This window comes from Pseudophryne corroboree, unplaced genomic scaffold (assembly GCF_028390025.1).
Source record: "Pseudophryne corroboree isolate aPseCor3 unplaced genomic scaffold, aPseCor3.hap2 scaffold_663, whole genome shotgun sequence".
NCBI classification, from domain to species: Eukaryota; Metazoa; Chordata; class Amphibia; order Anura; family Myobatrachidae; genus Pseudophryne; species Pseudophryne corroboree.
In genome coordinates this window covers 149,593-170,177 of record NW_026970250.1, presented here as the reverse complement: position 1 = coordinate 170,177, position 20,585 = coordinate 149,593, and the positions used below count along the sequence as shown (strand labels likewise).

Below are 20,585 nucleotides of genomic sequence, written 5' to 3'. Positions count from 1 at the left end.
CTAATACTGAAGCACCCCCAAACAACAAACCAAATGCAACAACTAGTGCAAGCATTCCTGGGGGAAGGCCTGCAGCAGATGGATTTGCATATGGTGATGTTATCCAAGCAGTGGGTCAAAGTTGGCTTCAACCCTCATCTGCATATGAAAAGAGAAAAGGGGCGTGCAGGGCATGGCGGCCTTTTGCGCTGCTTGGATGACCCCTAGATCGCATTAAACACCCCCACCCTCCTTTGGTGTGGGGCTCATGTTGGCCATGCCCCATCCCATGAAGCATTCAAGCTGATTTCTTGCAGCAGCTGGGCACTGTAACAGCTCCAGAGCTGCTCTGTAAGGCAAGTAAAAGGGTGTGGGCCCTGCAGCACTACCTGTAGTTTGCATTGTGCATTGGAAGGCACAAAGTAAGCAGACGGGAGGAGAAGTCAGGATAGTGCACAAGGGTATAGAAGGGAGGGGCTCAAGAAAAGAGAAGTGGAAACAGACAGCAAACTAGGCTGGAGAGAGACCTGAGACAAAGAGATCTGAATTATACGAGAGCCGACCAGGGGAAACACAAATTATGCAGTCAAGTTTCCCACATTTGGGGAAATTGCAGGGGCAGCACACCCAGAGTGCAATGGGTGAGCCTTGCCCTGGGAGAAGCACCTTCATGATCATAGTATCTCACCTGGCAGGTAAGTAGGAGTTGGGCTAGAGCTGGGGAGGGTCGCTGCTCGGGCACCCCCCTGTCAAGTGAAGGAGATCCAACTGAGGCAGCACAAAGGAACTCTCGAAAGAAGAACAAGGCTAGAGGAAGATCTGAGACAAAGAAATCTGACTTTTACCAGAGCTGACCAGAGGAAAGCACAAACACAGTCCACCACTACCACAAATAATGCAGTCGAGTTTCCCACATTTGGGGAAATCACAGGGGTCAGCATACCCAGAGTGCAATGAATGAACCGCACCCTGGGAGAACAATCTTCATAACAATGGTATCTCCTATGCAAAATAAGTATGATTTGGGATATGGCTGGGGAGGGCCGCTGCTCAGGCACATCTCTGTCAAGTAAAGGAGATTCAACTGAGGCAGCACAAGGGAACTCTCATCTGGGGACAACAACTGCAGGGAGAACACATATTTTCAGATGAACATGGGAGGGCAGAAGGCTGCCTAATACTGAAGCACCCCCAAACAACAAACCAAATGCAACAACTAGTGCAAGCATTCCTGGGGGAAGGCCTGCAGCAGATAGATTTGCATATGGTGATGTCATCCAAGCAGTGGGTCAAAGTTGGCTTCAACCCTCGTCTGCATATGAAAAGAGAAAAGGGGCGTGCAGGGCATGGTGGCCTTTTGCAGCACTTGGCTGACCCCTAGTTTGCATTAAACACCTCCACCCTCCTTCGGTGTGGGGCTCATGTTGGCTATGCCCCAGCCCCTGAAGCATTCAAGCTGATTTCTTGCAGCAGCTGGGCACTGTAACAGCTCCAGAGCTGCTCTGTAAGGCAAGTAAAAGGGTGTGGGCCCTGCAGCACTACCTGTAGTTCGCATTGTGCGTTGGAAGGCACAAAGTAAGCAGAAAGGAGGAGAAGTCAGGATAGTGCGCAAGGGCATAGAAGGGAGCGGCTCAAGAAAAGAGAAGTGGAAACAGACAGCAAACTAGGCTGGAGAGAGACCTGAGACAAAGAGATCTGAATTATACGAGACCTGACCAGGGGAAACACAAATTATGCAGTCAAGTTTCCCACATTTGGGGAAATCGCAGGGGCAGCACACCCAGAGTGCAATGGGTGAGCCTTGCCCTGGGAGAAGCACCTTCATGATCATAGTATCTCACCTGGCAGGTAAGTAGGAGTTGGGCTAGAGCTGGGGAGGGTCGCTGCTCGGGCACCCCCCTGTCAAGTGAAGGAGATCCAACTGAGGCAGCACAAGGAAACTCTCGAAAGAAGAACAAGGCTAGAGGAAGATCTGAAACAAAGAAATCTGACTTTTACCAGAGATCAGAGGAAAACACAAACACAGTCCCCCACTACCAACAAATAAAGCAGTCACGTTTCCCACATTTGGGGAAATCACAGGGGTCAGCATACCCAGAATGCAATGAATGAACCTCACCCTGGGAGAGTAATCTTCATGACCATGGTATCTCCTATGCAAAATAAGTATGATTTGGGATAGGGCTGGGGAGGGCCGCTGCTCATGCACATCTCTGTCAAGTAAAGGAGATTCAACTGAGGCAGCACAAGGGAACTCTCATCTGGGGACAACAACTGCAGGGAGAACACATATTTTCAGATGAACATGGGAGGGCAGAAGGCTGCCTAATACTGAAGCACCCCCAAACAACAAACCAAATGCAACAACTAGTGCAAGCATTCCTGGGGGAAGTTCTGCAGAAGACGGATTTGCATACGGTGATGTCATCCAAGCAGTGGGTCAAAGTTGGCTTCAACCCTCATCTGCATATGAAAAGAGAAAAGGGGCGTGCAGGGCATGGCGGCCTTTTGCGGTGCTTGGATGACCCCTAGTTCGCATTAAACACCCCACCCTCCTTTGGTGTGGGGCTCATGTTGGCCATGCCCCATCCCCTGAAGCATTCAAGCTGATTTATTGCAGCAGCTGGGCACTGTAACAGCTCCAGAGCAGCTCTGAACGGCAAGTAAAAGGGTGTGGGCCCTGCAGCACTACCTGTAGTTTGCATTGTGCATTGGAAGGCACAAAGTAAGCAGACGGGAGAAGTCAGGATAGTGCGCAAGGGCATAGAAGGGAGCGGCTCAAGAAAAGAGAAGTTGAAACAGACAGCAAACTAGGCTGGAGAGAGACCTGAGACAAAGAGATCTGAATTATACGAGAGCCGACCAGGGGAAACACAAATTATGCAGTCAAGTTTCCCACATTTGGGGAAATCGCAGGAGCAGCACACCCAGAGTGCAATGGGTGAGCCTTGCCCTGGGAGAAGCACCTACATGATCATAGTATCTCACCTGCCAGGTAAGTAGAAGTTGGGCTAGAGCTGGGGAGGGTCGCTGCTCGGGTACCCCCCTGTCAAGTGAAGGAGATCCAACTGAGGCAGCACAAGGGAACTCTCGAAAGAAGAACAAGGCTAAAGGAAGATCTGAGACAAAGAAATCTGACTTTTACCAGAGCTGACCAGAGGAAAGCACAAACACAGTCCCCCACTACCACAAATAAAACAGTCGAGTTTCCCACATTTGGGGAAATCACAGGGGTCAGCATACCCAGAATGCAATGAATGAACCTCACCGTGGGAGAACAATCTTCATGACCATGGTATCTCCTATGCAAAATAAGTATGATTTGGGATAGGGCTGGGGAGGGCCGCTGCTCAGGCACATCTCTGTCAAGTAAAGGAGATTCAACTGAGGCAGCACAAGGGAACTCTCATCTGGGGACAACAACTGCAGGGAGAACACATATTTTCAGATAAACATGGGAGGGCAGAAGGCTGCCTAATACTGAAGCACCCCCAAACAACAAACCAAATGCAACAACTAGTACAAGCATTCCTGGGGGAAGGCCTGCAGCAGATGGATTTGCATATAGTGATGTCATCCAAGCAGTGGGTCAAAGTTGGCTTCAACCCTCGTCTGCATATGAAAAGAGAAAAGGGGCGTGCAGGGCATGGCGGCCTTTTGCGGCGCTTGGATGACCCCTAGTTCGCATTAAACACCTCCACCCTCCTTCGGTGTGGGGCTCATGTTGGCTATGCCCCAGCCCCTGAAGCATTCAAGCTGATTTCTTGCAGCAGCTGGGCACTGTAACAGCTCCAGAGCTGCTCTGAACGGCAAGTAAAAGGGTGTGGGCCCTGCAGCACTACCTGTAGTTTGCATTGTGCATTGGAAGGCACAAAGTAAGCAGACGGGAGAAGTCAGGATAGTGCGCAAGGGCATAGAAGGGAGCGGCTCAAGAAAAGAGAAGTTGAAACAGACAGCAAACTAGGCTGGAGAGAGACCTGAGACAAAGAGATCTGAATTATACGAGAGCCGACCAGGGGAAACACAAATTATGCAGTCAAGTTTCCCACATTTGGGGAAATCGCAGGAGCAGCACACCCAGAGTGCAATGGGTGAGCCTTGCCCTGGGAGAAGCACCTACATGATCACAGTATCTCACCTGCCAGGTAAGTAGAAGTTGGGCTAGAGCTGGGGAGGGTCGCTGCTCGGGTACCCCCCTGTCAAGTGAAGGAGATTCAACTGAGGCAGCACAAGGGAACTCTCGAAAGAAGAACAAGGCTAGAGGAAGATCTGAGACAAATAAATCTGACTTTTACCAGAGCTGACCAGAGGAAAGCACAAACACAGTCCCCCACTACCACAAATAATGCAGTCGAGTTTCCCACATTTGGGGAAATCACAGGGGTCAGCATACCCAGAATGCAATGAATGAACCTCACCCTGGGAGAACAATCTTCATGACCATGGTATCTCCTATGCAAAATAAGTATGATTTGGGATAGGGCTGGGGAGGGCCGCTGCTCAGGCACATCTCTGTCAAGTAAAGGAGATTCAACTGAGGCAGCACAAGGGAACTCTCATCTGGGGACAACAACTGCAGGGAGAACACATATTTTCAGATGAACATGGGAGGGCAGAAGGCTGCCTAATAATGAAGCACCCCCAAACAACAAACCAAATGCAACAACTAGTGCAAGCATTCCTGGGGGAAGGCCTGCAGCAGATGGATTTGCATACGGTGATGTCATCCAAGCAGTGGGTCAAAGTTGGCTTCAACCCTCGTCTGCATATGAAAAGAGAAAAGGGGCGTGCAGGGCATAGCGGCCTTTTGCGGCGCTTGGATGACCCCTAGTTCGCATTAAACACCTCCACCCTCCTTCGGTGTGGGGCTCATGTTGGCTATGCCCCAGCCCCTGAAGCATTCAAGCTGATTTCTTGCAGCAGCTGGGCACTGTAACAGCTCCAGAGCTGCTCTGTACGGCAAGTAAAAGGGAGTGGGCCCTGCAGCACTACCTGTAGTTTGCATTGTGCATTGGAAGGCACAAAATAAGCAGACAAGAGGAGAAGTCAGGATAGTGCACAAGGGTATAAAAGGGAGGGGCTCATGAAAAAAGAAGTGGAAACAGACAGCAAACTAGGCTGGAGAGAGACCTGAGACAAAGAGATCTGAATTATACGAGAGCCGACCAGGGGAAACACAAATTATGCAGTCAAGCTTCCCACATTTGGGGAAATCGCAGGGGCACCACACCCAGAGTGCAATGGGTGAGCCTTGCCCTGGGAGAAGCACCTTCATGATCATAGTATCTCACCTGGCAGGTAAGTAGGAGTTGGGCTAGAGCTGGGGAGGGTCGCTACTCGGGCACCCCCCTGTCAAGTGAAAGAGATCCAACTGAGGCAGCACAAGGGAACTCTCGAAAGAAGAACAAGGCTAGAGGAAGATCTGAGACAAATAAATCTGACTTTTACCAGAGCTGACTAGAGGAAAGCACAAACACAGTCCCCCACTACCACAAATAATGCAGTCGAGTTTCCCACATTTGGGGAAATCACAGGGGTCAGCATACCCAGAATGCAATGAATGAACCTCACCCTGGGAGAACAATCTTCATGACCATGGTATCGCCTATGCAAAATAAGTATGATTTGGGATAAGGCTGGGGAGGGCCGCTGCTCAGGCACATCTCTGTCAAGTAAAGGAGATTCAGCTGAGGCAGCACAAGGGAACTCTCATCTGGGGACAACAACTGCAGGGAGAACACATATTTTCAGATAAAAATCTTGGTCATGCTCTGGTTTCTCTTCAGAACGAACAAATCTTTCGCCTCTTACTAAAGATTTCCGTGGAGAGGAGCAAAACCGAGTTTTATCTCAATTTTTGCATGCCCCATCTTTTTGGGGTTTCTTTTACCGGTTTAAAGATAGAATGAGTGTGCTTTAATGTAAGCTCATTTGCATAGAAATGACAGTAAATGTTTATTTATGTTCAAACAGAACTTTCTTGACCATGCTACTTGCTTTAAAGATCTGGGAGCACATGGAATACAGTACAAACCATGCTTATAGCAAGGAGAAGCCAGGTGAGAAATCTGCTTTCTTTCAAATTGGGCGCTCACTTTGATCTGAATGAGGACTGCTGGCACAGCACTCAGGCGACAGGTGGAATCTTGGTCATGCTCTGGTTTCTCTTCAGAATGAACAAATCTTTCGCCTTTTATTAAAGATTATCCGTGGAGAGGAGCAAAACTGAGTTTTATCTCAATTTTTGCATGCCCCATATTATTGGGGTTTCTTTTATCAGTTTAAAGACAGAACAAGTGTGCTTTCTTGTTAGCTTTAATGTAAGTTTATTTGCATAACAATGACAATAAATGTCTGTTTCTTTTCAAGCAGAACTTTCTTGACCATACTAATTGCTTGAAAGATCTGGGAGCACATGGAAAAGAGTACAAACCATGTTTATAGCAAGGGGAAGCCTGGTGAGAAATCTGCTTTCTTTCTTTCAAATTGGGTGCTCACTTTGAGCTGAATGAGGACTGCTGGCATGGCACTCAGGCGACAGGTGGAATCTTGGTCATGCTCTGGTTTCTCTTCAGAACGAACAAATCTTTCGCCTTTTACTAAAGATTTCCGTGGAGAGGAGCAAAACTGAGTTTTATCTCAATTTTTGCATGCCCCATATCATACCTCCCAACTGTCCCGATTTTCGCGGGACAGTCCCGTTTTTTGGGGACTGTCCCGCTGTCCCACCTGCGGGCCGCAGTGTCCCGCGGTGGGGAGGACAGTTGGGAGGCTCTGTCTGTCGCTGCCCTGCTTAGCAGAGCAGCGGTGAATAGTCGCTGTGCGCACAGCGTCTATTCACTGAAGTCAGAGGGAGAGGTGGCATGCCAGCGGCTCACAGAGCGCTGGGCATGCCCCCTCAGTGCCGAAAACGGGGGCGTGACTCGCGATCGCGGGTCCTCCCGCGAAGCCATGCCCCTTTTTACTTAGGCCACGCCCTTTTTGGGAGCGCGTGCGACTTCGCCGCGCGTGTGTCCCTCTTTGCGAGCCGACAAAGTTGGGAGGTATGCCCATATTATTGGGGTTTCTTTTATCAGTTTAAAGACAGAACGAGTGTGCTTTCTGGTTAGCTTTAATGTAAGTTTATTTGCATAACAATGACAGTAAATGTTTGTTTCTTTTCAAACAGAACTTTCTTGACCATGCTACTTGCTTGAAAGATCTGGGAGCACATGGAAAACAGTACAAACCATGCAGTATCACAAGAGCCTTTATTTGATCTTTCATGAAGATAGAGCAGAATTGAGGACACGTCAACAATTTCTGCCGAAGGTGGTTCATCTTTCCACATGGTGCCTTTGGCCACTGACACCTTCGTTGAGTCAAAGTCTCTGGCTGTGGTCAGAACTTTGAAAATTTATGTCACCAGAACGGTTCAGATTAGGAAAACAGAGGCTCTGTTTGTCCTGTATGCTCCCAACAGGATTGGGTGTCCTGCTTCCATGTAGACCATTATGCGCTGGATCTGTGGTAAGATTCAGAATGCTCATTCCATGGCAGGATTGCCGTTACTGAATTAGGTGAAGACCCATTCTACTAGAAAGGTGGGTTCATCCTGGGCAGCTGGTCGGGGAGTCTCGGCATTGCAACTTTGCCGAGCAGCTATTTAGTAAACACTTTTGCTAAGTTTTACAAGTTTGATACCTTGGCCGATGATAACTTCAAGTTGGGTAATTCGGTGCTGCAGAGTCGTACGCACTCTTCCACCCGTTCAAGAGCTTTGGTATAACCCCATGGTTCTTAATGTGACCCCAGCATCCTCTAGGTCGTATGAGAAAATAGGATTTTAATACCTACCGGTAAATCCTTTTCTCTTAGTCTGTAGAGGATGCTGGGCACCCGTCCCAGTCCATACTGTGTCTGCAGTTATTACTTGTGGTTATACACATGTTGTGTTATGGTTCTGGTCAGCTTTTTGCTGCAATTATTCATGCCGTTGGCTTGTGTTCTGTTGAATGCCACGTTCTGCGGCATGCTTAAGGTGTGAGCTGGTAAGATGCTCACCTTAGTTTAACAATAAATCCTTTCCTCGAAATGTCCGTCTCCATGGGCACAGTTCCTATAACTGGAGTCTGGAGGAGGGGCATAGAGGGAGGAGCCAGTTCACACCCTTTGATAGTCTTAAAGTGCCCATGTCTCTTGCGGATCCCGTCTATACCCCATGGTTCTTAATGTGACCCCAGCATCCTCTACGGACTAAGAGAAAAGGATGCCCTTGCGCACTATCCTGACTTCTCCTCCCGTCTGCTTACTTTGTGCCTTCCAACGCACAATGCAAACTACAGGTGGTGCTGCAGGGCCCACACCCTTTTACTTGCCTTACAGAACAGCTCTGGAGCTGTTACAGTGCCCAGCTGCTGCAAGAAATCAGCTTGAATGCTTCAGGGGATGGGGCATGGCCAACATGAGCCCCACACCAAAGGAGGGTGGGGGTGTTTAATGAGAACTAGGGGTCATCCAAGCACTGCAAAAGGCCGCCATGCCCTGCACGCCCCTTTTCTCTTTTCATATGCAGATGAGGGTTCCAGCCAACTTTGGCCCACTGCTTGAATAACATCACTGTATGCAAATCCGTCTGCTGCAGACCTTCCCCCAGGAAGGCTTGTACTAGATGTTGCATATGGTTTGATATTTGATGGTGCTTCAGTATTAGGCAGCCTTCCGCCCTCCCATGTTCATCTGAAAAGATGTGGTCTCCCTGCAGTTGTTGTCCCCAGACGAGAGTTCCCTTGTGCTTCCTCAGTTGAATCTCCTTAACTTGACGGGGGAGGGGCTGCCCGAGCAGCCACCCTCCCCAGCCCTATCCCAACTCATACTTATTTTGCATATGTGATCTCTTGATCATGAAGATTGTTCTCACAGGGTGAGGTTCATCCATTATATTTTAAAATAGGAAGGTACAAATTACATATTTGAATTGCATTTATGTGCTGGATTCAAATGTCCCCCCCCCCCTTCCTTTCTCAATTGTGCCCGTCAGCAGCTATTCTAAGGTTGCTGCCAATGGGTGTGACACATTAATTTCTTCTGTGGGGTACACTGGACTCCACAAGGATTCACATTGGGGTGTACAGTAGGATCTTGATCTGAGGCACCAACCGGCTCAAAGCTTTTGACTGTTCCCAAGATGCTCAGTGCATTCTCCTCTATAACCCCGCTTCCATGAACAGGGAGCTCAGTTTGTAGTTGGTGCCTTCAGTAGCAGGCCACTTAACAGGGGCCTGCCTCAGGCAGCCTATTCTTAGCTATAAATTTTGACAAGAAAAGAAGAACTTGTTTTATGAGAATCTACAAGGGCTGCAGCAGGCTAGGTCTAATAGACATCTTTACTGCAGCTTCATCACTCCCAGCGGCGCTGTATACTCCCGTGCCCTGGTTGCTGGGTCACTGCAGCGGAGGGTCCGGTTTCATCCTAAGGTCAGTCACACACACACCACCCTTCCGGATCACGAGGCCGCTGATGAAGGGGAGCGTGGCTGTAGGGGGTGGACCGTGTGCGCACTGGCGTGGACACTGATTACTGGGCAGCCGCTCCACTAGCCACCAGGTACAGTTAAGGAGCACAGGTCTGGGGGTTTTTCTCCTATATTAACCCAATTTTGTACTGCCCGCAGCGCATTGTGATAGGTAATAGGGCCTGATTCAGGTTGGATTGCAATCACAATAAGCGATCCAACTGCAAAAATTGCTAAGAGCATACGCATGTGCCTGCATTTTCTGCGGCACCCCGCAGAGAATGCGATCGCCTCTGCCTGTCAATCGGGGCGGGGGGGGATAGGTGGGTCAGCAACACTCCATTTCCAAGTCAGGGATGGAGCGGTGCGGGGGCAAGGCTTCAAAATGGGGTCTGCAACGGAGTAGACAGGGGGCGTGGTCACAGCGGCTGTATGACATCACATTCAGCCGCTGTGATCACAAAAATGGTGGCGGCTTCCTGCGCGCACATACAGTCTGCACCAGCAGGAGGCTACACCATTTTTTATGATCACGCTGAACTGCAGTGCGACTGCAATTACAGCATGGTCAAGAAGGGAGGCGTCATGCTGGGTGGCCATGCCCTTTCACTGTGCAGGAGCCAGCACCGCTCACACACTAGTCCCCGGGTGCAGCCCCCAACCCCCGGGACACCCGGAGCAACAAAATGTAGATTCAGGCCACCAGGCCACGCCCCTACCTATGAAACCATGCCTCCTTTTTACCATTGCGCTGCTTATCTGCGCGCACTGCATTACAATCTCCCTCGCCACCTCTCTGGGTGTCACCAGTGATAGTGACACCTCTGCCATGCTTGTAGCAGCTGGTCCTAAGATCTACGCCTCAAGCCCTGAGTGTTTGCCCTTGTGACTTGTTGATCATCATAGCGAAGCAGATGCTTACAGAAAACTGCAGGGGCTTAGATTGAAAATAAAAAAATTGATTGGTATAAGGTAGAGAGGAGCGGGTTCGGTTCTCCGAGAACCGAATTCCCCACGAACTCCACGTTGTTTACACTGGTCCGAGGCAGGCTCGGTTGTTCCCGCCTGACTCGCAAAACCTGAACAAGGGAAAATGTCATCATCCCGCTGTCGGATTCTCGCGAGATTCGGATTCCATATAAAGAGCTGCGCGTTGCCGCCATTTTTACTCGTGCATTGAAGAGAGAGCGGAATGGACGTGGCTATGTTCTCTCAGTGGAAATCTCAATATCAGTGCTCAGTATCAGTGGTTACTTATTGCTGCTCAGTAATACTAGTAGTGTGTCTCTCCTGCTCAGTGTCAGTTCTCAGTAGTATCCTCATCAGTGCTCAGTATCACTGCTCATTGTCTTGTGCTGCATTGTGGTGCTCAGCATACTACAGTACATTACTAATAGTCCAGTGCTGCATCTTGCTGCTCAGTGTCAGTTCTAGTATCCTCATCAGTGCTCACTATCACTGTTCATTGCATTTTGGTTTTCTGTATACTACAGTAACATAGTAATATAGTAACATATAGTAACATAGTTTTTGAGGTTGAATAGAGGCAAATTGCCCATCGTGTTCAACCTGTTTTAAGTTGTGATGATTCTACATACTTGCTGAATAATGTTTTATGACTAGTTAGCTACTATAACTCATGTTACCCCCGGATTAACCATGTTGATATTTTAAGTATTATAACCTTAGATAGCTTTTTCATTCAGAAATGTATCCATTCCTTTTTTAAATCCAATTACAGAGTCCGCCATTACCACCTTCCCTGGCAGGGAATTCCACATCCTGATTGCCCTAACAGTGAAGATCATAGTATCTCACCTGGCAGGTAAGTAGGAGTTGGGCTAGAGCTGTGGAGGATTGCTGCTCGGGCACCCCCTGTCAAGTGAAGGAGATCCAACTGAGGCAGCACAAGGGAACTCTCGAAAGAAGAACAAGGCTAGAGGAAGATCTGAGACAAAGAAATCTGACTTTTACCAGAGCTGACCAGAGGAAAGCACAAACACAGTCCCCCACTACCACAAATAATGCAGTCGAGTTTCCCACATTGGGGAAATCACAGGGGTCAGCATACCCAGAATGCAATGAATGAACCTCACCCTGGGAGAACAATCTTCATGACCATGGTATCTCCTATGCAAAATAAGTATGATTTGGGATAGGGCTGGGGAGGGCCGCTGCTCAGGCACATCTCTGTCAAGTAAAGGAGATTCAACTGAGGCAGCACAAGGGAACTCTCATCTGGGGACAACAACTGCAGGGAGAACACATATTTTCAGATGAAAATCTTGGTCATGCTCTGGTTTCTCTTCAGAACGAACAAATCTTTCGCCTTTTACTAAAGATTTCCGTGGAGAGGAGCAAAACTGAGTTTTACCTCAATTTTTGCATGCCCCATCTTTTTGGATTTTCTTTTATCGGTTTAAAGATAGAATGAGTGTGCTTTAATGAAAGCTCATTTGCATAGAAATTACAGTAAATGTTTGTTTCTTTTCAAACAGAACTTTCTTGACCATGCTACTTGCTTGAAAGATCTGGGAGCACATGGAATACAGTACAAACCATGCTTATAGCAAGGAGAAGCCAGGTGAGAAATCTGCTTTCTTTCAAATTGGGCGCTCACTTTGATCTGAATGAGGACTGCTGGCATGGCACTCAGGCGACAGGTGGAATCTTGGTCATGCTCTGGTTTCTCTTCAGAATGAACAAATCTTTCGCCATTTATTAAAGATTTCCGTGGAGAGGAGCAAAACTGAGTTTTATCTAAATTTTTGCATGCCCCATATTATTGGGGTTTCTTTTATCAGTTTAAGGACAGAATGAGTATGCTTTCTTGTTGGCTTTAATGTAAGTTTATTTGTATAACAATGACAGTAAATGTCTGTTTCTTTTCAAACAGAACTTTCTTGACCATGCTACTTGCTTGAAAGATCTGGGAGCACATGGAAAAGAGTACAAACCATGCTTATAGCAAGGGGAAGCCTGGTGAGAAATCTGCTTTCTTTCTTTCAAATTGGGTGCTCACTTTGAGCTGAATGAGGACTGCTGGCATGGCACTCAGGCGACAGGTGGAATCTTGGTCATGCTCTGGTTTCTCTTCAGAACGAACAAATCTTTCGCCTTTTACTAAAGATTTCCGTGGAGAGGAGCAAAACTGAGTTTTATCTCAAATTTTGCATTCCCCATCTTATTGGGGTTTTATTTTATCTGTTTAAAGATAGAACGAGTGTGCTTTAATGTAAGCTCATTTGCATAGAAATGACAGTAAATGTTTGTTTCTTTTCAAACAGAACTTTCTTGACTATACTAATTGCTTGAAAGATCTGGGAACACATGGAAAAGAGTACAAACCATGTTTATAGCTAGGGGAAGCCTGGTGAGAAATCTGCTATCTTTCTTTCAAATTGGGTGCTCACTTTGAGCTCAATGAGAACTGCTGGCATGGCACTCAGGCGACAGGTGGAATCTTGGTCATGCTCTGGTTTCTCTTCAGAACTAACAAATATTTCGCCTTTTATTAAAGATTTCCGTGGAGAGGAGCAAAACTGAGTTTTATCTCAATTTTTGCATGCCCCATATTATTGGGGTTTCTTTTATCAGTTTAAAGACAGAACGAGTGTGCTTTCTTGTTAGCTTTAATGTAAGTTGCCATAGATGCAGTGAAACACACGTGTAGGGCACGGCGTGTCCGCGTGTATTTGACTCATGTGAAATGTTATAAAACAAAAATATATGATTATGATGTTAGCTGTTAGTCTCCACTAATAGGGAATAGAAGCTGAGCTATAAGAAAGGAATACACTAGATATGATGTCACTTAGCAGATACAATGTCTAAAGTGCATACAGATAGCTACTAATAACTCTTGATAAGAAAGTATATCAGTGTGGGTATATTTATATGATGGGATATTGGGACTAGTGAATATATATCACTCCTGCTGTCCAGATTGGCAATAACCAGACAATTATGATAAGAGTAGAGATGTCACATGGGCTGCTATAGATATTAATTTAATGCTGTATGTGTCATTTGTTACAAATGGATACATTTTCTATGAGTCAGCCTAGCAGCTGCATGTTCTAACAGAACACTATCCTCACACAGAATCTGCTAACCTTGAGATAACTAAATGACAGTGTGTAACAGTCTCTTTACTATAAGACTGTTACAAAGTAATATATATATTTGAAGTCAGTCTAGCAGCTGTGTGTTCCAGCAGTTTATAAGACAAAGAAAATCTCCTATTGTGGAATCTAGACACATGGGACTGCTGGCCTGTGTCATACTATTTCTATGTAATACCAGTAACATGTATATAACTGTTACATAATTGTTACAAATGGATAAATCTTTGAGTCAGCCTAGCAGCTGCATGTCCTAACAGGACACCATAAATCCTTTACAGTGTAACAAATTGATTGGTAACACTTAAAGGCTGGAGAGCAGTTATATGCCTTACTAGCATACTCAATATACCACATTATTACACCAGTTACCACGATTATTGACAGCGCATTTGATATATTATATTACCCTCACACTGAGTCTGTTTACCTTTAGATAACTAAGTGACCGAATATGTAACAGTTTCTCTATCATAAGACTGTTACAAAGTGAGATAGATATATTTGGAAGTCAGTCAAACAGCTGTGTGTTTCAGCGGTTTATAAGAAAATTCCTCATTGTGGAATCTGGACCACTAAGGGTTATTATATATATAGCACATGGAATTGCCACATCTCCCTATATGATAATTTCATTACACTGTAACATAATAAGAATTAACTCTTTAACAGTGTAAATAGAGAGTAATGAATCTCTGACACATGGAATATATTATTTCTTAGATGAATTGGATAAACCATTATGACAGACACTTTGCTTCCTAATAAGAATTGAGGTGGCTATACCTCTAAGGAAAGCATTATTGCCTACGCCTAGATCAGATTAAATAAGATCTGGCTGAATATATGAAGGAAGGTTGCTATTTATATGAGAATTGGAATTGCTATATTCCTTAAGGCAACCCCACCGATTGATATATGTTGTCAATTAAGTATATCTGAACGGCTATATCTGGACCAGATTTAATAAGATCTGGCTGATTATATGAAGGAGGGCTGCTATTTATATTGGAATTGCCATATTCCTTAAGGCAACCGCACCTGTTGGTATATCTCGCCAATTAACTATATCTAAACAGCTAAATTAAAGCTATTCATCATTTTTTTAGTTTGGATATTAATAAATATGATCTTTCCATGATGCATAGAGATTTCCCTATCAAGTGATTCCTTATCCGATATAGAAAGCTATCCCCCTGTGGTATTGAATTTAGGAATATAGTCTTAGGGGACACAGAGAAATAAGTGATCCCCATCTACCTAAGCACCCCACAAATTGGAGGTTAGCTTACCGGTTATACTCAATCACCCCCACAAATTCGCCAATGGGGATGGCTTCCCGGGAGGTAACCCCTATTGAGTGAAGGGAGTATATAGGATACGACCCAGTGGTACCTGACGACATAGATACTAACAGCTATTTAATAACATTACGCTAGAAAGTGATTATTAGCAACATATATATCTATATAAACAACCCCGCCAGGGTTGTGCCTTCAAAAATAATCACACACGGACACGCTTTTTAAACCTTTTTTTCACATCTGTTTATTCTTCTTATGCACATGTATGTTAGTTCTGTGATTTTAACCTTTATGTTTCACTGCAGTTTGGGATAATAATATTAATATTTATCCAATTTTAATACATACTTAATAAAGGTTATATTTTATGATTCATTCATTCTGTCCAGTGCGTCAACAGTGCAGATTTCTTCTTGTTTTTTCTCCCAAATTCTATAACAATGACAGTAAATGTTGTTTCTTTTCAAACAGAACTTTCTTGACCATGCTACTTGCTTGAAAGATCTGGGAGCACATGGAAAACAGTACAAACCATGCAGTATCACAAGAGCCTTTATTTGATCTTTCATGAAGATAGAGCAGAATTGAGGACACGTCAACAATTTCTGCCGAAGGTGGTTCATCTTTCCACATGGTGCCTTTGGCCACTGACACCTTCGTTGAGTCAAAGTCTCTGGCTGTGGTCAGAACTTTGAAAATTTATGTCACCAGAACGGTTCAGATTAGGAAAACAGAGGCTCTGTTTGTCCTGTATGCTCCCAACAGGATTGGGTGTCCTGCTTCCATGTAGACCATTATGCGCTGGATCTGTGGTAAGATTCAGCATGCTCATTCCATGGCAGGATTGCCGTTACTGAATTAGGTGAAGACCCATTCTACTAGAAAGGTGGGTTCATCCTGGGCAGCTGGTCGGGGAGTCTCGGCATTGCAACTTTGCCGAGCAGCTATTTAGTAAACACTTTTGCTAAGTTTTACAAGTTTGATACCTTGGCTGATGATAACCTCAAGTTGGGTCATTCGGTGCTGCAGAGTCGTACGCACTCTCCCACCCGTTCAAGAGCTTTGGTATAACCCCATGGTTCTTAATGTGACCCCAGCATCCTCTAGGTCGTATGAGAAAATAGGATTTTAATACCTACCGGTAAATCCTTTTCTCTTAGTCCGTAGAGGATGCTGGGCACCCGTCCCAGTCCATACTGTGTCTGCAGTTATTACTTGTGGTTATACACATGTTATGTTATGGTTCTGGTCAGCTTTTTGCTGCAATTGTTCATGCCGTTGGCTTGTGTTCTGTTGAATGCCACGTTCTGCGGCATGCTTAAGGTGTGAGCTGGTAAGATGCTCACCTTAGTTTAACAATAAATCCTTTCCTCGAAATGTCCGTCTCCCTGGGCACAGTTCCTATAACTGGAGTCTGGAGGAGGGGCATAGAGGGAGGAGCCAGTTCACACCCTTTGAAAGTCTTAAAGTGCCCATGTCTCTTGCGGATCCCGTCTATACCCCATGGTTCTTAATGTGACCCCAGCATCCTCTACGGACTAAGAGAAAAGGATGCCCTTGCGCACTATCCTGACTTCTCCTCCCGTCTGCTTACTTTGTGCCTTCCAACGCACAATGCGAACTACAGGTGGTGCTGCAGGGCCCACACCCTTTTACTTGCCTTACAGAACAGCTCTGGAGCTGTTACAGTGCCCAGCTGCTGCAAGAAATCAGCTTGAATGCTTCAGGGGATGGGGCATGGCCAACATGAGCCCCACACCAAAGGAGGGTGGGGGTGTTTAATGCGAACTAGGGGTCATCCAAGCACCGCAAAAGGCCGCCATGCCCTGCATGCCCCTTTTCTCTTTTCATATGCAGATGAGGGTTCCAGCCAACTTTGGCCCACATCTTGGATGACATCACCGTATGCAAATCCGTCTTCTGCAGACCTTCCCCCAGGAATGCTTGTACTAGTTGTTGCATATGGTTTGATATTTGATGGTGCTTCAATATTAGGCAGCCTTCCACCCTCCCATGTTCATCTGAACAGATGTGGTCTCCCTGCAGTTGTTGTCCCAAGACGAGAGTTCCCTTGTGCGTCCTCAGTTGAATCTCCTTAACTTGACGGGGGAGGGGCTGCCCGAGCAGCCACCCTCCCCAGCCCTATCCCAACTCATACTTATTTTGCATATGAGATCTCTTGATCATGAAGATTGTTCTCACAGGGTGAGGTTCATCCATTATATTTTAAAATAGGAAGGTACAAATTACATATTTGAATTGCATCTATGTGCTGGATTCAAATGTCCCCCCCCCCCCCTTCCTTTCTCAATTGTGCCCGTCAGCAGCTATTCTAAGGTTGCTGCCAATGGGTGTGACACATTAATTTCTTCTGTGGGGTACACTGGACTCCACAAGGATTCACATTGGGGTGTAGAGTAGGATCTTGATCTGAGGCACCAACCGGCTCAAAGCTTTTGACTGTTCCCAAGATGCTCAGCGCATCCTCCTCTATAACCCCGCTTCCATGAACAGGGAGCTCAGTTTGTAGTTGGTGCCTTCAGTAGCAGGCCACTTAACAGGGGCCTGCCTCAGGCAGCCTATTCTTAGCTATTAATTTTGACAAGAAAAGAAGAACTTGTTTTATGAGAATCTACAAGGGCTGCAGCAGGCTAGGTCTAATAGACATCTTTACTGCAGCTTCATCACTCCCAGCGGCGCTGTATACTCCCGTGCCCTGTGTCAAAGTCAGAAAAATGTCTCAATGCACGTTGCCATATTTGCACCGCACACTGGTCCGCGCTGCGCGTGCGTACGCTCTCCCGTGGAGGCGCATACCCGCAATAGCGTACACTCGCAGGCGCGGTATGCGCATTTACGGTAGAGTTTACGTAGTCGTAGCGTGCGACTCATTCGTTACATATTTTCACAATTAATGTAGTTTATAGATCATGGTCCCTTTGATAGATTCTGAAAGTTTGGTTAAAATACAATGTCCCAGAGCTGAGGAATCCCTCTTTATATCGTACGAAGGGTCTAACAGGAATCATACAGCAGTGTTTGGTACCCATCGGAAGAGTATTTAATTAGCAATATTCCGGTGTTGGTTTGGAGCGTATTAATCGCTCGTGCGAATAGTTATGGACATAAGAAGTTTATGTCCATTTCTATTATTTACTCATACTCAGGTATGCGGCGGGAAACCCAGTTTCCCACCCACCTGAGCTGTTGGAAATCGTCACAGCCCACCTGTATGAATCACCCTATGACCTTTTGTTATGATGCAGGGCCGAATTCCTTCGGCCAATGGACAATGGGATTGTAGGACCATGAGATTGCATTGTGTGTGGGGTATAAATAGGCAGGCCGACCACATCCAGCTCTCACTCTCTCATCAACGGTTATCTGCTGATAGCCGGGAGCTGGATATCGAGGCGCAGGCGATCATACCCTTTGTGCGTAAGTTTCTCTCCGTAATCATTGTCTTTCTGTGAGCCAATTTCTCTCTCTCTCTCTATCTCTCTCTCTCTTCTTTTCTCTTATATCTCTCATAGTATTATAGTATTGTACTGTATTGCATTTAGGTCAGTGTAGTATTGTCTTTTTGTATTTATTGTTTAGTTCTGTGGTTAGGAAGTCCTTGTTATATTGTAGTGTATCATTTGTACTGTTATCCCCTTTTACAAGTATATTAGATATAATACAGTTAATAGGCTTTGGAACCTAAACCAGTATCTGTGTATTTTCTATAGTGTTAAGTGTTCACTTGAGCGTCGGTGACGCTCAAGCAGCTTTGTAGTTAGTCAGGTTACACAAGGTTGCATTTACACCCTGTACTCACATTAAGGTATTCAGTGTATTTCATTGGTATAAGGTTTTAACATAAAGGTATAGTGTTGTGAGCGTCTGCATCGCTGGTGACCTCCTCGTGGTCTCGAGCGTAAGCTACGCCATAGCGAATCATTCCCCTAGACATAGCCAATAACGTGTCCTGTGATCACTGGGCCGCGAGCGAACGTGACGCTTGAGCGTCTCGCCTACGGCTGAGCGATCGCTACGTCAATAGCGTACCATTACGGTACTTCTTAAGTAAACAGCGTACAGTGTTCTTAGCTTCATAAAGGGTTGTTTATACGACAAGGAATTTAGCATTGTCAATTGGGGGCTCGTCCGGGCACTGGATTAATGGCAAACGTAGCTCCAGTAGTTGTGCAAGTAAAAGATGGTAGGATAGCTCCAAAAATCCCACAGTATCCTCTGAAGCCAGAGGTGGAGTTAGGAGTTTTTCCCGTAATAGAGCGCTTGCTACAACAGGGCATTCTAGTAAGAACGTCCAGCACAGCAAATAGTCCCATCTTCCCTGTTAAAAAGAGTGGGGGGAGGGGTTACAGGCTAGTGCAGGATCTAAGGGGGATTAACAAAATAGTTGAGAGTCAGTTCCCCGTAGTGCCTAATCCAGCTGTCATCCTAATGCAAATTCCTCCCACTGCCAAATTTTTCACTGTTATTGACCTCTGCTCCACTTTCTTTTCGGTACCTCTGCACCCTGACAGCCAATATTTGTTTGCATTCACATACAGAGGAGTCCAATACACGTGGACTCGGTTACCCCAAGGTTTCATAGACAGTCCAAGTATATTTTCTCAGGCTTTGCATGATTGTTTACAGTCTTTCCAACCAGACAGTGGATCAGTATTGATACAGTATGTGGACGATTTATTACTGTGTTCAGATTCACTGGAAGCATCTCTGAAGGATACGAAACAGCTCCTGTTTCATCTTTCAGACACAGGTCACAAGGTTTCCAAAGACAAGTTGCAATTATGCCAAGCTAAGGTAAAATATTTGGGACACTGTCTAACACAAGGACTGAGACACCTGACCGCTGATAGAATCCAAGCCATTAGAGACATGACACTGCCACAAACCCAGCAACAGATCAGGACGTTTTTAGGAATGTGTGGGTATTGCCGTAATTGGATCCCAGGGTTTTCCATATTGGCGCTACCTTTGCAGGAAATGGTCTCTTCAAACAAACCTGATCGGATTTCGCATACAGACGAATCTGAAACAGCATTTGAGAGACTCAAACAGTGCCTAACGCAGGCACCAGCACTAGGTATGCCAGACTATGGGAAACCCTTTGAACTATACGGAACAGAAAGTGCTGGGTGCGCAGCAGGTGTACTAACACAAAAACACGGTGATGCCAGCAGGCCAATTGCATACTACAGCGCTCAGCTAGACACGGTAGCGCGATCCCTCCCCACATGCTTGCGTAGCGTTGCGGCGATAGCATTGCTAGTGACAAAAAGCGAAGATGTCGTGCTAGGCCACAATCTCACAATCCATACACCGCATGCGGTATCTGCCTTATTGAATTCTGCCCAAACCAGACACGTCTCATCAGCAAGGTTTACAAGATGGGAATTGGCATTAATGGCCCCAGTAAACATCACCATAAGGAGATGCAGTGCATTAAATCCTGCAACATTTCTCCCAGGTGTGCCTGGTCAGGCACAAAGGGTGGAAGGTGAGAGTGGTGGGGAAGGAGGATTTAATGCAAAGGAAGATACACATGATTGTATGGAATATTTGACCCAAAATTTTACCGCAAGGCCTGACATCAGTGACAATCCACTAGAAGATGCAGAACTCACGTTCTACACGGACGGTAGTTGTCACAGACAGTCAGACTCGGGAGA

The 20,585-nt window shown here is 46.1% G+C and overlaps 18 non-coding genes across 18 annotated transcripts; 7 read left to right on the top strand and 11 right to left on the bottom strand.

Moving 5' to 3' along the window:
- Positions 1-519: 519 nt before the first annotated feature.
- LOC135036874 (U1 spliceosomal RNA) lies at positions 520-682 on the bottom strand. Its single transcript, XR_010231502.1, has one exon. It is a non-coding gene; the product is annotated as a U1 spliceosomal RNA (small nuclear RNA).
- A 152-nt stretch (positions 683-834) lies between these two features.
- LOC135037019 (U1 spliceosomal RNA) lies at positions 835-998 on the bottom strand. Its single transcript, XR_010231635.1, has one exon. It is a non-coding gene; the product is annotated as a U1 spliceosomal RNA (small nuclear RNA).
- Positions 999-1,672: 674 nt separating this feature from the next.
- On the bottom strand, positions 1,673-1,835 carry LOC135036881 (U1 spliceosomal RNA). The gene has a single exon (XR_010231509.1). It is a non-coding gene; the product is annotated as a U1 spliceosomal RNA (small nuclear RNA).
- A 149-nt stretch (positions 1,836-1,984) lies between these two features.
- Positions 1,985-2,149, bottom strand: LOC135036905 (U1 spliceosomal RNA). The gene has a single exon (XR_010231530.1). It is a non-coding gene; the product is annotated as a U1 spliceosomal RNA (small nuclear RNA).
- A 670-nt stretch (positions 2,150-2,819) lies between these two features.
- On the bottom strand, positions 2,820-2,982 carry LOC135036869 (U1 spliceosomal RNA). Its single transcript, XR_010231497.1, has one exon. It is a non-coding gene; the product is annotated as a U1 spliceosomal RNA (small nuclear RNA).
- Positions 2,983-3,134: 152 nt separating this feature from the next.
- On the bottom strand, positions 3,135-3,298 carry LOC135036853 (U1 spliceosomal RNA). The gene has a single exon (XR_010231481.1). It is a non-coding gene; the product is annotated as a U1 spliceosomal RNA (small nuclear RNA).
- Positions 3,299-3,969: 671 nt separating this feature from the next.
- LOC135036871 (U1 spliceosomal RNA) lies at positions 3,970-4,132 on the bottom strand. The gene has a single exon (XR_010231500.1). It is a non-coding gene; the product is annotated as a U1 spliceosomal RNA (small nuclear RNA).
- A 152-nt stretch (positions 4,133-4,284) lies between these two features.
- LOC135036867 (U1 spliceosomal RNA) lies at positions 4,285-4,448 on the bottom strand. The gene has a single exon (XR_010231495.1). It is a non-coding gene; the product is annotated as a U1 spliceosomal RNA (small nuclear RNA).
- A 674-nt stretch (positions 4,449-5,122) lies between these two features.
- On the bottom strand, positions 5,123-5,285 carry LOC135036924 (U1 spliceosomal RNA). The gene has a single exon (XR_010231547.1). It is a non-coding gene; the product is annotated as a U1 spliceosomal RNA (small nuclear RNA).
- A 152-nt stretch (positions 5,286-5,437) lies between these two features.
- On the bottom strand, positions 5,438-5,601 carry LOC135037008 (U1 spliceosomal RNA). The gene has a single exon (XR_010231624.1). It is a non-coding gene; the product is annotated as a U1 spliceosomal RNA (small nuclear RNA).
- Positions 5,602-5,745: 144 nt separating this feature from the next.
- LOC135036965 (U5 spliceosomal RNA) lies at positions 5,746-5,861 on the top strand. The gene has a single exon (XR_010231580.1). It is a non-coding gene; the product is annotated as a U5 spliceosomal RNA (small nuclear RNA).
- A 270-nt stretch (positions 5,862-6,131) lies between these two features.
- On the top strand, positions 6,132-6,248 carry LOC135036993 (U5 spliceosomal RNA). The gene has a single exon (XR_010231609.1). It is a non-coding gene; the product is annotated as a U5 spliceosomal RNA (small nuclear RNA).
- Positions 6,249-6,534: 286 nt separating this feature from the next.
- On the top strand, positions 6,535-6,647 carry LOC135036991 (U5 spliceosomal RNA). The gene has a single exon (XR_010231607.1). It is a non-coding gene; the product is annotated as a U5 spliceosomal RNA (small nuclear RNA).
- Positions 6,648-11,457: 4,810 nt separating this feature from the next.
- Positions 11,458-11,620, bottom strand: LOC135036984 (U1 spliceosomal RNA). Its single transcript, XR_010231599.1, has one exon. It is a non-coding gene; the product is annotated as a U1 spliceosomal RNA (small nuclear RNA).
- A 144-nt stretch (positions 11,621-11,764) lies between these two features.
- LOC135036975 (U5 spliceosomal RNA) lies at positions 11,765-11,880 on the top strand. Its single transcript, XR_010231591.1, has one exon. It is a non-coding gene; the product is annotated as a U5 spliceosomal RNA (small nuclear RNA).
- A 270-nt stretch (positions 11,881-12,150) lies between these two features.
- Positions 12,151-12,266, top strand: LOC135036981 (U5 spliceosomal RNA). The gene has a single exon (XR_010231596.1). It is a non-coding gene; the product is annotated as a U5 spliceosomal RNA (small nuclear RNA).
- A 286-nt stretch (positions 12,267-12,552) lies between these two features.
- Positions 12,553-12,668, top strand: LOC135036955 (U5 spliceosomal RNA). Its single transcript, XR_010231570.1, has one exon. It is a non-coding gene; the product is annotated as a U5 spliceosomal RNA (small nuclear RNA).
- Positions 12,669-12,943: 275 nt separating this feature from the next.
- On the top strand, positions 12,944-13,059 carry LOC135036986 (U5 spliceosomal RNA). The gene has a single exon (XR_010231601.1). It is a non-coding gene; the product is annotated as a U5 spliceosomal RNA (small nuclear RNA).
- Positions 13,060-20,585: the final 7,526 nt, after the last annotated feature.